This window comes from Cebus imitator, unplaced genomic scaffold (genome assembly GCF_001604975.1).
Source record: "Cebus imitator isolate Cc_AM_T3 unplaced genomic scaffold, Cebus_imitator-1.0 Scaffold29, whole genome shotgun sequence".
Lineage (NCBI taxonomy): Eukaryota > Metazoa > Chordata > Mammalia > Primates > Cebidae > Cebus > Cebus imitator.
The window spans coordinates 10,995,394-11,010,694 of NW_016107344.1; the positions used below are offsets into that span (position 1 = coordinate 10,995,394).

The 15,301-nt window shown below is 39.9% G+C and overlaps 1 long non-coding RNA gene across 1 annotated transcript in view; it reads right to left on the bottom strand.

Annotated features, from left to right (window-relative positions):
* Positions 1-15,301, bottom strand: part of LOC119470390 — a 28,676-nt gene that overhangs the window by 11,290 nt on the left and 2,085 nt on the right. Inside the window, exon 2 of the long non-coding RNA XR_005199280.1 lies at positions 444-577. This is a non-coding gene — a long non-coding RNA (uncharacterized LOC119470390). The remainder of the gene's footprint in view (positions 1-443; positions 578-15,301) is intronic.

A 15,301-nucleotide genomic window follows, 5' to 3' on the forward strand; every position in this document is an offset into this window, starting at 1 on the left:
CTTGGAGGAGGGGTGGTGCAAACCCTCCTTTGGCTGCCCTGGTTGATGTTCCCCACTAGGGTCATGTGCCCCTCAAGTCCAGACTTTGTTGCCTAGATTGCCTCTCAAGTTTATTTAGGATTCCAGAACAGTTTAGCCTGCAAGTGGCAAGCTTGCCAGAACTCAAGTTCCAGCCACCGGGATGGATGATTTCACTCTAGCTAGGGCTGGTCTAAATGCTCCCTCTGTGGGCATTGGCTGAGTTCTGCAAATGTTGCTTTCCACTGTGACAGGGCAGCATGCAGTTTCAATGCAAAGTCCCATAATCCCTGTACTCTCCCTCCCCCAATCACACGATTCACTGCTGCTGGGGAATAGGGGAAGGATGGTGTCAGCAATTCATGACTGTTTTTCCTACCCTCTTCAGTGATTTTAAGTTAAAGCAATGTACTGTAATTGCTCACCTGATTTTTGGTCCTTATGAAGGTGCCTTTATGAGTAGTTAGTTCTTAAATTTGATGTTCCTGTTGGGAGGATGGTTGGTGGAGGCTTTTAATTTGGCCATCTTCTCCTGATCTCTTGAAAGTGACTTCTATAGCTAAATTAACCAAATATAGGAGAGAAAATGTTGAAAGCAACTTATTCACATGTATTATATAGTTTAGAGCTGACACCTATGTAGATACTGGGGATTTATTGAGTGTATCCGACCATTCTTGCATTGCTCTAAAGAAACACCTGAGACTGGGCGATTTGTAAGGGAAACAAGTTTAATTGGCTAATGGTTCTGCAGGTTCTACAGCTTCTGCAGCCTCTGTAGTAGTGCTTAGAGGCTTCTAGGGAGGCCTCGGGAAGCTTACAATCATGGCAAAAGGTGAAGAGGAAGCAGGCACCTCACACGGTGAAAGCAGGCAGGAGCAAGGGAGAGAGTGAGGGGAAGTACTACACAATTTTAAACAGCCCGATCTTGCAACAATTCACACTATTGGTGCAAGGACAGCCCCAAGAGGCTGGTGCTAAGCCATTCATGAGGAATGTTCCCATGATGCAAACATCTCTTGCCAGGCTCCACCTCCAATGTTGGAAATCACATTTCAACATGAGATTTGGGCAGGGACAAATATCCAAACTTTATCGTTGAGCAACCAACAAGGCTTTCATATGAAATCCAGTTGTTCTCAAACTTTTTAACATCAGGAGCCCCTTATAATCTAAAAATTACTGAGGAGCCTAGAGAGTTATGGATCTCTATCTCTTAGAAATTAAAATAAATTAATTAGCTGGGCATGGTGGCAGGTGCCTGTAATCCCAACTACTAGGGAGGCCAAGGCAGGAGAACCACTTGAACCCAGGAGGAGGAGGTTGTTGTGAGCGGAGATTGCACCATTGCACTCCAGCCTGGGCAATGAGAGCAAAGCTCTGTCTTAAGAAAAGAAAAAATTAAAATTAATTTTAGGAATATTTTTTCATTTAAAACTAAGAACAAGCCTATTACATGTTAACATAAATAACATTTTTATAAAAATATTTTCTTAATAAAGTTAGTGAGAAGAGTGGCACTGTTGTATTTTTGCAAAATCTCTTCAATATCTGACTTAAGCGGGACAGCTGTGTTCTCCTATTGCTAATATAGAGTGCTTCCCAGAATTGACAATTCAAGAAATCAGTGGTGATCTATGTCAAAATGATTTTGGGGATAGTAATTTGAGGACAAGGACTGTGTCTTTTGTATACCATTTTATCCTTAGAGTCTAATACAGTTCTTAGCACATAGTAATGGCCAGATATTTGGTAGGTGACTAAACTATACTGCAGTGTGTTGAGAAATGAACAGAAAATGTGGATTCAGAAAGTATAGAAGCTTCCTTCATGACACTTGGTTGAGAAAAGAAGAGAAAGGGGGAAATAGGGGTGCAGAATCAGCAGAGGACTTTTTAAAAGAATGTTTTCATGTGAGGAAAAGAAACCAATAGAGAGAAATTAAGAAAATGGAAAGAAGTGGAATAATGAGGAACCTAGGGTGGGGTAGGGTAGCAGGGCATTTCAAACTTTAACGAGCATATGAGTCTAGATCCTATTAAAACGCAAATTCCGATTCAGCTGGTGGGTGAAGCCTGAGATTGTGCATTTCTAACAAGCACTCAGATAATCTTAAGGCTGTTGGCCCCAAGGTCATACTTAGAGTAGTGATTTTCTAGAACCCAATTGGGGAAGTGCCCTTGCACAGGAGAAATACACACCTCTTGCACTGAGTTTGGAGATTCTATCAGATGTAACTTTTTAAGAGAGAAAAATAATTTTCCTAATATCCAATTGATACCCTTTCCCACTAAGTGGCTGCATTAGGAAAAGTGCTTCACTTTGAAACTTCTGCTCCTGGTAATATGGAATTTCAGTGTTCTCACAGTGCTTGATTGAGAATATGATATTGAGATCATGGCACAAAATATAGTAGCTGCACAAAAAAAAAAAAAGACATTAGGATCTCAAACAATGATGTAAAAGTCATTGCTTCATGAGCAGAGCTCAAACTTTGATGTGAGACCTGGTTTTATTCTTGGCGCTTACCCTGAGTGCTTTTGGGCAAATTAATACCTTAAGCAAGGATATTCTCCTGTAGAATTTATATGAGAATTATAAATGAAGTACATAAAGTCCAGCAGTCACAAATGGTATCTATTATCATTACCATCATCCTAAGATTGCAATAAGCTATGTTGAAAGGTTGTTGCATAAATCATCAGATTCACCTAATTTTCAAAAAAAATTTAAATAAGGAGATGGAATGAATAAATTGCACTTTGTTTCCATGCACAGGGGAACTGTGCATATTTCTCCTGTGACTCGGAAATGGTTTAACTTTTAAAAATCCCAAAATAGCTGAAGTTAGCAGACATGCAATTTAGCAAGGATGACTGGAATTTTGATCTTTCCTGTAATAATACTATACCCAAGCACACTGCTCATTAGGAAAACATTTTCATCTGAATCTTTTACTCTTGGGGGCAAAGAATGCTATTTTTCTTTTGATAACTATGTTTATAAAATCTAAATCACCCTGAGCAATTTTTTCAACATCTCAAGTTATTATTACCACTCATGTTTCATTTATAGCTATTTGAATTTTGATGAATTTCAATGTGGTGCTAGAGTGAGAGTATACGTTCAAGTAAGTTCAATATATAGGTATGGTGTAAAGCTATTTTAATTTATTATTACAACGGCTATGAAGAAAATTCGAATCTGCCACATTTTCACATTTTACAGTTGGATGTCCTCTTCCAGAGAACAAAGCTCACAGCTCTGGAAATTTGAGGCAACTGGTATGTGCTCATGTCTGCATCTGTGTGGGTGGGCGGTGTCTCAGGGACAGAGTCTGAAGCAAAAAAAAAAAAAAAAAAAGGTAATAACAGTTCCTTGGATACTTTTATATTATTACTTTGAAAGAACTAAGGCAGAGCATCTCCATTTGGCTTTTCTTCGGGAACACATGTAGGTGGAAAAGAGGAGGTCAGTAGGAAGGCAAGAAGTAAATACGGCAACTGATATAAAATTAAGTCAACTTTGTAGTCTCTCCCCAGGCATTTTCTTGTTGTTGTTGTTGTTTTCCCTTTTTCCATTTAAAATTGTTGTGGGTACTTTGTAGGTTCATATGCGTATGGGGTACATGAAATACCTTGATACAGACATGGAATGTGTAGTAGCCACATTATGGAGAATGGGGTATCCATCCCCTCCCAGGAATTTTCAACCTCAACTTTTATTGTCAGTAACCACAAGACTGGAAATTTGTAACTCCCTGTCATCAATTTTGTAATCATTGTTGATTCCTTGCACTGATAGAATATGCCTTGGCAGGAGAAAATATTGTAACAGCATAAGACACACTGTAGTTTCTAAGGCGCTTTTACATGCAACATGATAAGTGCATGCAGAAACATCGACTGAGCTGCTACTCAAAGCCACATTAGGTTTGTGCGTCCAGTATTATCAAGTCCTGCTGGAATTTGCTTTGAAAATTTTTTTTACTTATTCTTTTTCTCAATCTTGTAATTGTCCATAAGTACTACCTGCATAATTAAAATGTTTCTACTCTGATGATGTCTTTAAGTACTTTAAGAATTATAAGTTTAGAGCACCTTTCAAGGGATCAAACCAGGAATGGATGCTTAGGGCGAGGTGTCACATTGATTTACCACCACTTTCCTAACCTCACATTAGATATATTCAGTGCACCTGGCAGTAAACGTAGAGCACACTAAAGGGTTTTGATTTTCAATAATTTTTTATGCATAAGATTTTATTATGTTTTATTGTGTTGGCTGAATATATCAAGATGCCAACTGAAAGCAGATCTTAAATTTAATAACTCCTGCTTTTTTTGGTTTAGTATTCAATAAGCTTCTCTTAGACCACTAGGACTTAATGAACAAAATACCTCTTTGGCAAAGAATTTTGCAAGCACAAAATGTTACTATAAAATTATTTTGTTGAAACTAAAATGAAAGATTAGTTTTGACGTTGCAGTTATTTTAAAAATGATAATTCTTGCAAACCACTAGAAAAGCAAAAATAATTTTAAGTGTCTCTAAAATTTAAATTAAACTTAAAATATTGTTAGTATTTTCTTGGGTTTGACTCTTTTGGGGACCAGCATTTATTTATTTTGGCATCTCTAGTAAACAGCATTATGCTTTGGAAACTCAGTAAAATATTTGTTGTTGCTCAGTAAATATTTGTTGATTACTTTTCATTTTTTTATGTTTTTTTTTTTTAATTTTCCTAGTCATTACTTTTTACACAGATATAATTTTGAGGACTGAACAAATACGGGAAGGACTATTCTCATTAAGGTAATATTTTTCTGTATTTTCTAAGGCAGAATCAGAAAGGCCAAAGCATTTTTTTTTTTTTATATATAGAGTCTTGATCTGTTGCCCAGGGTGGAGTGCAGTGGTGCGATCTAGGCTCACTGCAACCTCTGCCTCCTACGTTCAAGCGATTCTCATGTCTCAGCCTCCAGAGTAGTTGGGGTTACAGGTGTATGCCACAATGCCAGGCAAATCTTTGTACTTTAGTAGAGATGAGGTTTCTCCATGTCAGCTAGGCTGCTTTGGAACTCATGACCTCAAGTGATCCGCCTGCCTTGGCCTTCCAAAGTGCTGGGATTATAGGTATGAACCACTGTGCCCAACCAAGCATTAAAAAAATAATTAAACTGGTAATTTATTTTAGGTATCATCAAGTAAAAAATTTCTTTCAAAACAATGAAAACTTTGCTTACTGAAATTTGCCAATTTAGATTTGTTTTTAGGAATGTTATAGGGAGATAAAAATTACTGAAAATCTGACTGTGGTGTAAATAGGAATGAAACTTTGGAAGGTGAAATGATGGGTAATGCCGTTTTTCCCAGCCTGTTCTACTAGTGGGAGAATACAGTCAATTTGTAACACATAATAAACAGGTGTTTTTTTTGATATTCCTAAATATTTAACCTTTTGGAGTTACATCTCCTTTAATTTTCAAATAGAATGCTTTGAATGACCATCCCAGTCTTCCTCCAGTATCTCATGGATTATCCAGGGTGTACATATCTCCAGCCATCTCTCGTTCAATGGTTTGCTTCTGCTGACTTGTCAATTTCTGTTTCAGTCTCCTCATCTATGACAGACAGTGATCCTTCCCGGGGAGCACTTTGCCTCTGGTTGGGCGTTGGCATATCCCCCAAGGTGCCATAAGGTAGAGCTATGTCTCTACCTTGACTGAAGGTTTCCACACTTCAGGAGAAAATTAGAATACAGCAATCCCACCACTACTATAAACCTGTATTTTGAATATAACTGTTTCCAAAATCTAAGGCAAAAATATTCGATCCTTTGCAGCTTTATCTAGCTTCCTAGCATCTCTGCTCTCTGCCAAGATCCACCTGCTCTCATTTGTAGGAGAGAGCACCTTTCATAAATGTTTCATAGGGCCAATTTCCTGTACTTTAAGAATATTTTACTCACTACCTGAAGGACTTGGTTTCACTTTGGAACTTACTAGAACTTCATGTTCAGGGAAACCCCACCTGTTATTAGTCTGTTTTCATGCTGCTGATAAATACATACCGAAGACTGGGCTATTTGCAAAAGAAAGGGGATTAATGGACTTAGAGTGCCACGTGGCTGGGAGGCCTCACAATCATGGTGGAAGGTGAAAGGTGCGTCTCACATGGTATCAGACAAGAGAAGAGAACCTGTACAGGGAAACTCCTATTTTTAAAACCATCAGATCTCGTGAGACTTACTCACTACTACGAGAACAGCATGAGAAAGACCCGCTTCCATGATTCAATTACCTCCCACCAGGTTCCTCCCATGACAAATGGAAATTGTAGGAGGTACAATTTAAGATGAGATTTGGGTGGGGACACAGCCAAACCATATCAACACCCTTAGACACAAGGATCCACACAGGATTACATATTCTAGAATCTGAGTTGTAGACGTGGTGGGAACAGTGGTGAATATCTATAGCACAAAAATATAGGATGGTGGTCAGTGTGAGGAATGCTGCCTGTGTTGAGGTTTCTCAGCCAGTAGGAAGTAACCATGGCCTTTTCTATTCTTCCTGATTTCTTTTGGTCTTCTCTGAGTGCCTTTTGAATAAAACACGTTCACACAAGATCTCCCAAGGTCAAACAGTTATTCTCAAGGATTGGACAGTCTGAACACATATTAAGGGACAGAGATATTTCTCTAAGGAAACTATGTCTAGCAAATAACTTCTCTTTTCCACAATAAATAGCCTTTTGTATTTATGTAGCATTATTTCAGGCCTTTCTTTTCATATTCTTCTGATTATCTAGACCATGCCCAGAGACCTATCTCCATAGAAGTCAAATAGAGACTGTGACTGCACTTCCTTAAATAACAGAAGTTGATAGCCCTTTAACCATGTGAAGGTCCAGCAGTATGTGTGCGTGTGTGTGTGTGTGTGTGTGTGTGTGTGTGTCTGGTTCATATTAAAGTCTTAGGCAAGGCTTCCTCTCCAGTTGATTTTCTCAATAAGCACAAATGAAGCTGTAGATAGATGTCTTCTCCCTTTGTCTAGAGAAAGCCCTAGGGTTATGGATTTGTTTTTTCATAATTTCAGTTACATGAGATTGAAGTAGTTTGGCCTCACTGTTCTATTTCTGTCCATAGGGGCCAAAGAGTTTTATAATAGAGTAATGGATAAAACATTCCTAGTCCAAGAGCTTGTGGGAGACTTTCATGGTTTACCTTAGAGATCATCTGGTGTTGTTCATGATCCCTATGAGAATTCTAAACTTATCTTCATGTTCAGGGAAACTCCATTACCTTGTTTCATAGAGAATCTTCTGATGGAGCTGGCTCCAAGGCTTCCTTTTTCTCTCATGATTATTTTCAACTCTTGAGGGAGTACCAGATCTGTCTTGGTACACACAAGGTTTCATGACCATGCTGAAGCTCTGAAGACCAGCCAAAAACTTCATTTCATAGCTTTTTGTAAGGTTTCTTCACACTGTGTAGAGGTGAGGGTGAGATTTGCTTAAGATTGCTGTGCTCTTACAAGGGAGGCCCAGATTAACAATAATGGTAAACCTAGGAATACAACTTGGGTCTCTTGTCTCCAGGCCAGTCAGTCCTGTAGTCTTTAATCCTTTCCTTAAAAACATTTTTGAAAATTTTATTATGATAAACATTAGATCTACTGTATTAGTCTGTTTTCATGCTGCTGATAAAGACACACCTGAGACTGGGAAGAAAAAGAGGTTTAATTGGACTTACAGTTCCACATGGCTGGGGAGGCCTCAGAATCATGGTGGGAAATGAAAGGCACTTCTTACACGGTGGCAGCAAGAGAAAATGAGGAAGAACAAAAGCGGAAACCCCTGATAAACCCATCAGATCTCGTGAGACTTATTCACTATGATGAGAATAGCCTGGGAAAGACTGGCCTCCATGATTCATTTAAATCCCTGTGGGTACCTCCCAGAACACGTGTCAATTCTGGGAGATACAATTCAAGTTGAGATTTGGGTGGGGACATAGCCAAACCATACCATCTACCCTCTAAACATATATATATATATATATATATATATATATATATATTTTAATTTTTTTGAGACAGGGTCTCACTCTGTCACCCAGACTGGAGTGCAATGACACAATCTCAGCTCACTGTGACATCCAATTCCTGGGCTCCAGCCATCCTCTCACCTCAGCCTCCCAAGTAGCTTGGACCACAGTTGCATGTCCCCACACCCGGCTAATTTTGATATTTTCTATAGAGACCAAGTTTTGCCATGTTGCTCAGGCTGGTCTTGAACTCCTGGGCTCAAGCAATCTGCCCACCCCAGCTTCTCAAAGTGTTGGGATTACAGGCGTGAGCCAGTGTACTCGGCCAATATATTTTCAAGTGTACGATACATTATTGTTGACCATAGATACTATTCTTTCCTTTTTGAAGCTAAAATATTACTGGTATCCACTTAGTAGTCATAGAATACAGGGAAAAAGGGGGTTATTATAAAAATAGGAGTTTAAACCTTTATAGGAAGTATAAATTTCCTATAATATACAGCTTGTTTCCTCTCTGAGTCCAATTTCAGAATGTAAACAAGAATTGCAATTACAATTCTAAAGAACAGGTGGTCTCCAACTTACAATTTTTTGTCTTTACGATGATGCAAAAGAGATACACATTTAGCCAAAACCATACTTAAGAGTACCCATACTGTCAGCCTTTCACTTTCAGTACAGTAGTCAATAAATTACATAAGATATTCAATAACTTATTATAAAATAGGCTTTGTGTTAGATGATTTTGCCCAACCATAGGCTAATGTACGTGTTCTGAGGATGGTTAAGGGGGCTAGACTAAACTATAATGTTTGCTAGGTTAAATACTCAACAATATTTTCTACTTATAATGGGTTTATCAGAGGTAACCCTATCATAAGTTGACGAGCATCTGTATTAATAATTCAGTGCATACTGTGCTTAAATATTTTTCCCTGCCTTTACAGTAGAACAGTTTGAACTGAGAGTAAGGTTATGTCTCTTGTCAAATAAAGTTAATGAGTGATCAGGTAGAAATTCTCTACCAAAAGACACACACACACACACACACAAATATATTTTAGAAAAAACTGGAATTGACTATTTTCATCTTTGATTGTCCTTACTAAAGATATCCTTCTAGGGAAAACACAGAGTTTATTTTTTTTTCATTTCATGGGCTTCAGGAAGAGAAGCTTAGTAAACACACATTCTCTCTTTCCTCTTTCCCAGAAGCTGCAATAGTTTATTTTAAAGCTAATTCTAGGGTAAGTCCTTTTGATCTCACTGCTATCACTTAGAGAATTATAATGAGGTTTTGTAATTTTAGCTAGAATGGGGGACCTTTAAAAAAGGTCTTGGATTTATGTTAAATGATTTAAGTTCAATGATAGGAAAGCCCTCTACTTGTTAAAAAGAAAAACTCAAAAAAAAAAAAAAAAAAAACTCTTCAGATCTTTATAGTAGGGAGAAAACAACCGACTGCTTTTCAAATTATAGGGTTGGTCCCATGTTTTGAAAGTTACCATCTCAGTTGATCTCTTAATGAGATGTCTGTGTACATGAGACGAAGGTCGATAAGAACTTGAGGGCTTCTCATCTATCCCTTCTCAGTTGACAGTCCAGTAGCTTCAGAAGACAAATTTAGGACCCTTGCCTTAGTCCACTGGGTGAAGCATTCCTCATCCTAAAGCTGCACTGGAAACTTCCTGAAGAGTTGTCTTCTTTTTAGATGAGTGTTATGATATGGGATTCACTTTGTTTTTCTCCTTCTGCTTTCTGGTGCATACATGTTTCCCCTATTATGTTCATTTCTTAATCATTTTCTGTAGCATGTTGGCTTCTTTTTTCTCTGGCTTTGATTTCCAATTATAGAATTGAAGCTTCCTGTCTGAATACCATTATGTAAGTACTGACGACATACCTTCTTATTACTGACACTGAAGGATGTATTTTTTGTGGGTAGAAATGGGATAGAGATAGGATAAGTATAATTCTTATTAAATATACTTTTAATCTACCTTCTAGGAGTCTTTCTTTGTGTTAAATAAGCCATCATATAAGCATGAGAAATACACACATATTCCATATGTTGATTATTTCTGAACTTATAAGGGCAGATACTTTTTTGAATCATAACCAATCACAGTACAACATTCAGTTCTTTTATCAGAATAATTCCTACCGTATGTTTCTTCTTTCAATTATTTCCAGCCAACAGGGCCTCCTCTCTCATAACCTCTGCCCAGTTACCATTCAGCCCCATTCCGTCTTCCTTTACAACACAGATTAGCCTTTTTCTGCCCAATTCATCCTAACCCCTCTCCACCCTACCCTGCTACTTGCTGCAAGAAACTTGGGCCTAAGATTCACTTTTACTATGGAAAAGTATATCCTAACAAAGCCAGTTTCTCTATGTAGAATATGGTCCTCAATGGGGGTGAGGTGGGGGTGTGTGATTTGCCCCCAGGGGACATTTGGCAGTGTCTGGAAACATTTTTCATTATCACATCTACAGGGATCCTGCTGACATCTAGTGGGTAGGGGCCAGGGATCCTGCTAAACATCCTATGATGCACAGGAAAATCACCATAGCAAAGAATTATCTGACCCGGATTGTCAATTGTCCTTCTGTTGAGAGACCCTGCTGTAAGGAAATTCTTGTATCAGTGACACTAAGCAAGGATATTTTCTACTCTGCTCTTATCAATGCTTTATTAATTCTGTACATTAAGTTATAAGTTTTACATATACACAGTCCAGTTAATAAACAGTTGTTGAATATTGGATATGTGTCAGGCACCAAGCCAGGCCCTCTTAAATTGCTTAAGGTTCAATGAGGAAAAGAGGCAATATAATACCGCGTGAAAGGGGCTATGATTGCATAAAGAAGATATGCCTCCCCTCGCTCAAGAGAACCTGCTAAGTTTTTTTGAATTCTGAGAAGGAAGAGGGCTGAATTGAACCTGGAAGAATAGGTCAGAGAAAGCGAGGCAAAGTGAGGGAGAGAAACACATTTCTGGAAAAGGGAGAAGCACAGGTCAAGATGCGGTTAGAGAAACGGGCAGGAGCAGATCCCGAAGGACACCACTTAATGTGTTGGCCAACGTCAGATGGTTTTTAAAGGCCACTGGGAGCCCTTTAAAGAGGGGTTAATTGGGTCAGGAGTGGGGAGTGTGCTGGTGATTTAAGAGATTTCAAGAGGTCATACTGTTTCTGAAATCTAGCTGAGAGCTAACGAGAGACTGAACTAAGGTAGTAGAAATAGAATTGACAGGACTGGGAATGGGGTTGGCATTGGGATGAGAGATGAAAAGGTCCTGCATGACCCTCAAATTTTAGGCATGGTACCATTTACCAAGTCAGGAACGGAAGGGGGAGATTGAAGGTTGTGGGATGATGTAGAAAGTCAAATTTGGGCATCCAGTCATCGCTCAGGATTTGGGGGAATTGGTTCTAGGACTCCTGTTCATACCAAAACCCCACAGATTCAAGTCCCTTATATAAAATGATACAGAACTTGCATAAAACCTACGCAGTCCTCACATACACTTTAAATCATCTTTAGATTACTTACAATATCTAATCCAATGTAAACACTATGTAAATAGTTGTTATACTGTATTTTTTAGCATTTGTGTTATTTTTAATTGTATTGCTCTTTTTTATTGTTTCTCTCACTCCCTGCCCTCTAGATCCACAGTTGGTTGAATCTGCAGGCGTAGAACCTGCACATATGGAAAGCCAATTGTATTTCTGTGTCAAACAGATGTTCTCATTTATAAAGGTAATATACATGTCTTTTGCAAAAACACTTGGAAAAGAGAGAGAAGCACAAAATCTCCACTTGGAAATAGCCACTGTTGGCGGCTGGATACAGTGGTTCACGCCTGTAATCCCAGCACTTTGGTAAACTGAGGCAGACGGATTGCTAGAATTCAGGAGCTCAAAATCAGCCTGGGTAACATGATGAAACACTGTCTCTACAAAAAACACAAAACTTAGCCAGGTGTGGTGGCATATATCTGTAGTCCCAGCTACTTGGGAGGCTGAGGTGGGAGGATCCCTTGAGCTCAGGAGGCAGAGGTTGCAGTGAGTGCCATTGCATTCCAGCCTGGGTGACAGAGTGAGACCCTGTCTCAAAAAACAAAATAAAACAAAACAAATTGAAAAGAAATGGCCACTGTTAAAAGTTTAGTGATGTTTTCCTCAAATTCTTCTATGTGGCCAAAATTATACATTTAAAAATACAAACCCAAACAAAGGTGCCTTATACACTGCCTTTGTTTCACTTTGCAATATATTTTAATTATTTCCCTGTGCCACGGAATGTCCTTTTACATTTTTTTCTTTTCTATTCTTTCTGTTTGAGACAGAATCTCTCTGTTGCTCATGCTGGAGGGCAGTGGTGCTGTCTCGGCTCACTGTAATCTCTGCTTCCTGGGTTCAAGCAATTCTCATGCCTCAGTCTGCCAAGTGGCTGGGATTACAGGCGTGCACCATCATGTCCAGCTAATTTTTGTATTTTTAGTAGAGATGGATTTTCACCATGTTGCCCAGGCTTGTCTTGAACTGCTGAGCTTTAGCAATCCACCCACCTTGGCCTCCCAAAGCGCTGGGATTACAGGTATGAGCCACTGTGCCTGGCCTCCGTTTACATTGTTAATGACTGCACAATATCTCACTCTATGGAGGAGCCATACTTTACTCCACTATCTCTATTGTTGGGGCTTTTGGTAGCTTTGGGATTCTCATTCTTTTTTTTTTTTTTTTGAATATAGTCTCCTTCTATCACCAGGCTGAAGTGCAGTGGTGCGATCTTGGCTCACTGCAAACTCTGACTGCCTGGTTCGATTCTCCTGCTTCAGCCTCCCAAGTAGCTGGGATTACAGGCATGTAATCCTCCACGTCTGGCCTCCACGTCTGGCTAATTTTTGTATTTTTAGTAGAGCTGGGGTTTCACCATGTTGGCCAGGATCATCTTGACCTCCTGATCTCATGATCTACCCACCTCGGCCTCCCAAAGTGCTGGGATTACAGGAATGTGCCACTGCGCCCGGCTGGGCTTCTCATTCTTAACAAGTCATGCTTAATGCCATCACAAGTTGAGTCTTCAGAAGCTGACAGAAATGGCATTGGTGGTGTAAGATATTAACTAGGGCTGGATCCCTGTGAAGGGAAGAGGGAAGGAGCAGGGATGCACGAGGGAGAAGGTGAACTGTGGTACAGTCCCGCAGCCTCAGCAAACCCCAGGGTCTACAGCAGACCCCAGTGTCGTCTCATTGGGTGGAAATGGCTGGGTTTTTATAATCTTAAGCCATTCATTGACCAGATGAGGGCTGCCCTGGGAGGGGAGGGACCTCAGGTGAGGCTGTACTCTGCAGCTGAGGCCAACCCTGAAGGGGCTGATAGCTGGGGGTATCTGTTGACCACACTCTCCATTGCTGGGTAGCAAGTCCTCCTGTGAAGCAAATCCTCCTATGAAGCTCCTATGGGACGTCTCTGTGCCTACCGCCGTCACTCATTCTGTGCCTACCACCATCACTCATTCTGTGCATATATGTTGGCACAGGTCCTTGGTATAAATTCCAAGAAGTGGAATTGCTGGGACAGAGCATGGGTATTCGAAAATCTTTTTATATTTACTGCCAAGTGATCTTCCAGAAAGATTGTACCCCTTTCTCCCATCAAGAGTTCATCACTAATGCATACATACAATTATACTGTTTTATATTTTTAAATATTGAAAAGTACCTCAATTCCTTTGGAAAATAAATACAAATTTTGATGTTTTATTGTTGTGAATTTCATTTCAAACTCCGAAGGCAGGTATTGTAACTTTCTCTATAGAGCTTTCTCTATAGAGCTCTCTAAATCTTTCCAGAAGGGTAAAACGCTCTAATGACTGATATTAGGAGGCTAAGAATTATATCTGGGTCTTCTGAGTTGGAAACTTTCAACATTAAAGAGGCCAAGCAGTGATTGGTGCCTAAGCTGACTTGAAACAGGGTTTGCAAAACCCTACAGCCTTTTCTTATAGCTATTTGAACAAGTACGTGAAATCCCCATTTTTTAGGAAAAACCTGACACACTGTTAAAAAAAGAGACCAAAGGGAAATAACCTTCAACCTTCATTTATTGAGTGTCTACTCTATGCTAAGCAATACCTTGGGCTTTTATATCCACCATCATATTTAATTCTCACAACAATCCTTTGAAGTATTATCACATTATTCAGATGAAGAAATTGAAGATTAGTGATTCTGGTAGTTTGCTAATGTAAGGCATCCAGATACCCAAGCCTGTGCGCTTCTTAACATTCTCGGCTGCTGCCCCTAAAGCTACTTACACAGCAGTGGCTTTGAAAGGTGTAATGTATGTATATATTAACTCTAGTAATAATAATCCCCATGAAGCTTGCAGAATGTCCTACTGGACTGAATAGTGCATAGGAATCAGTGTCTAGAATTTTAAAATGTTGTATCACTTATAATATCTAGCACATATGAAGTATTCACTAATTACTTAAAAGTTTTTTTTTTTGTTTGTTGAAATGGAGTCTTGCTCAGTCACCAGGCTGGAGTGCAGTGGCACAATCTCCGCTCACTGAAATCTCCTCCCAGGTTCAAGCGATTCTCTTGCCTCAGCCTCCTGAGTAGCTGGGACTATAGGCATGTGCCACCATGCCTGGCTAATTTTTGTATTTTTAATAAAGATGAGGTTTCACCATGTTGGCCAGGATGGTCTCAATCTCTTGACCTTGTGATCTACCCACCTCAGCCTCCCAAAGTGCTGGGATTATAGGGGTGAGCTACCACATCCATCCTTTTTTTATTTTTAGATGGAGTCTTGCTCTGTTGCCCAGGCTGGTGTGCAGTGGCATGGTCTCGGCTTACTGCAATCTCCGACTCCCTGGTTCAAGCGATTTTCCTGCCTCAGCCTCCCGAGTAGCTCGGACTACAGGCATGTGCCACCACACTCGGCTAATGTTTGTACTTTTAATGGAGACGGGGTTTCACCATTTTAGCCAGACTGGTCTCGAACTCCTGACCTCATGCTCCACCTGCCTTGGCCTCCCAAAGCACTGGGATTACAGGCGTCAGCCACCACCCCCCGCTGCACTTAAAAGTTTTTTGAGGCCGGGCGCGGTGGCTCACGCCTGTAATCCCAGCACTTTGGGAGGCCGAGGCGGGTGGATCACGAGGTCAAGAGATCGAGACCATCCTGGTCAGCATGGTGAAACCCCGTCTCT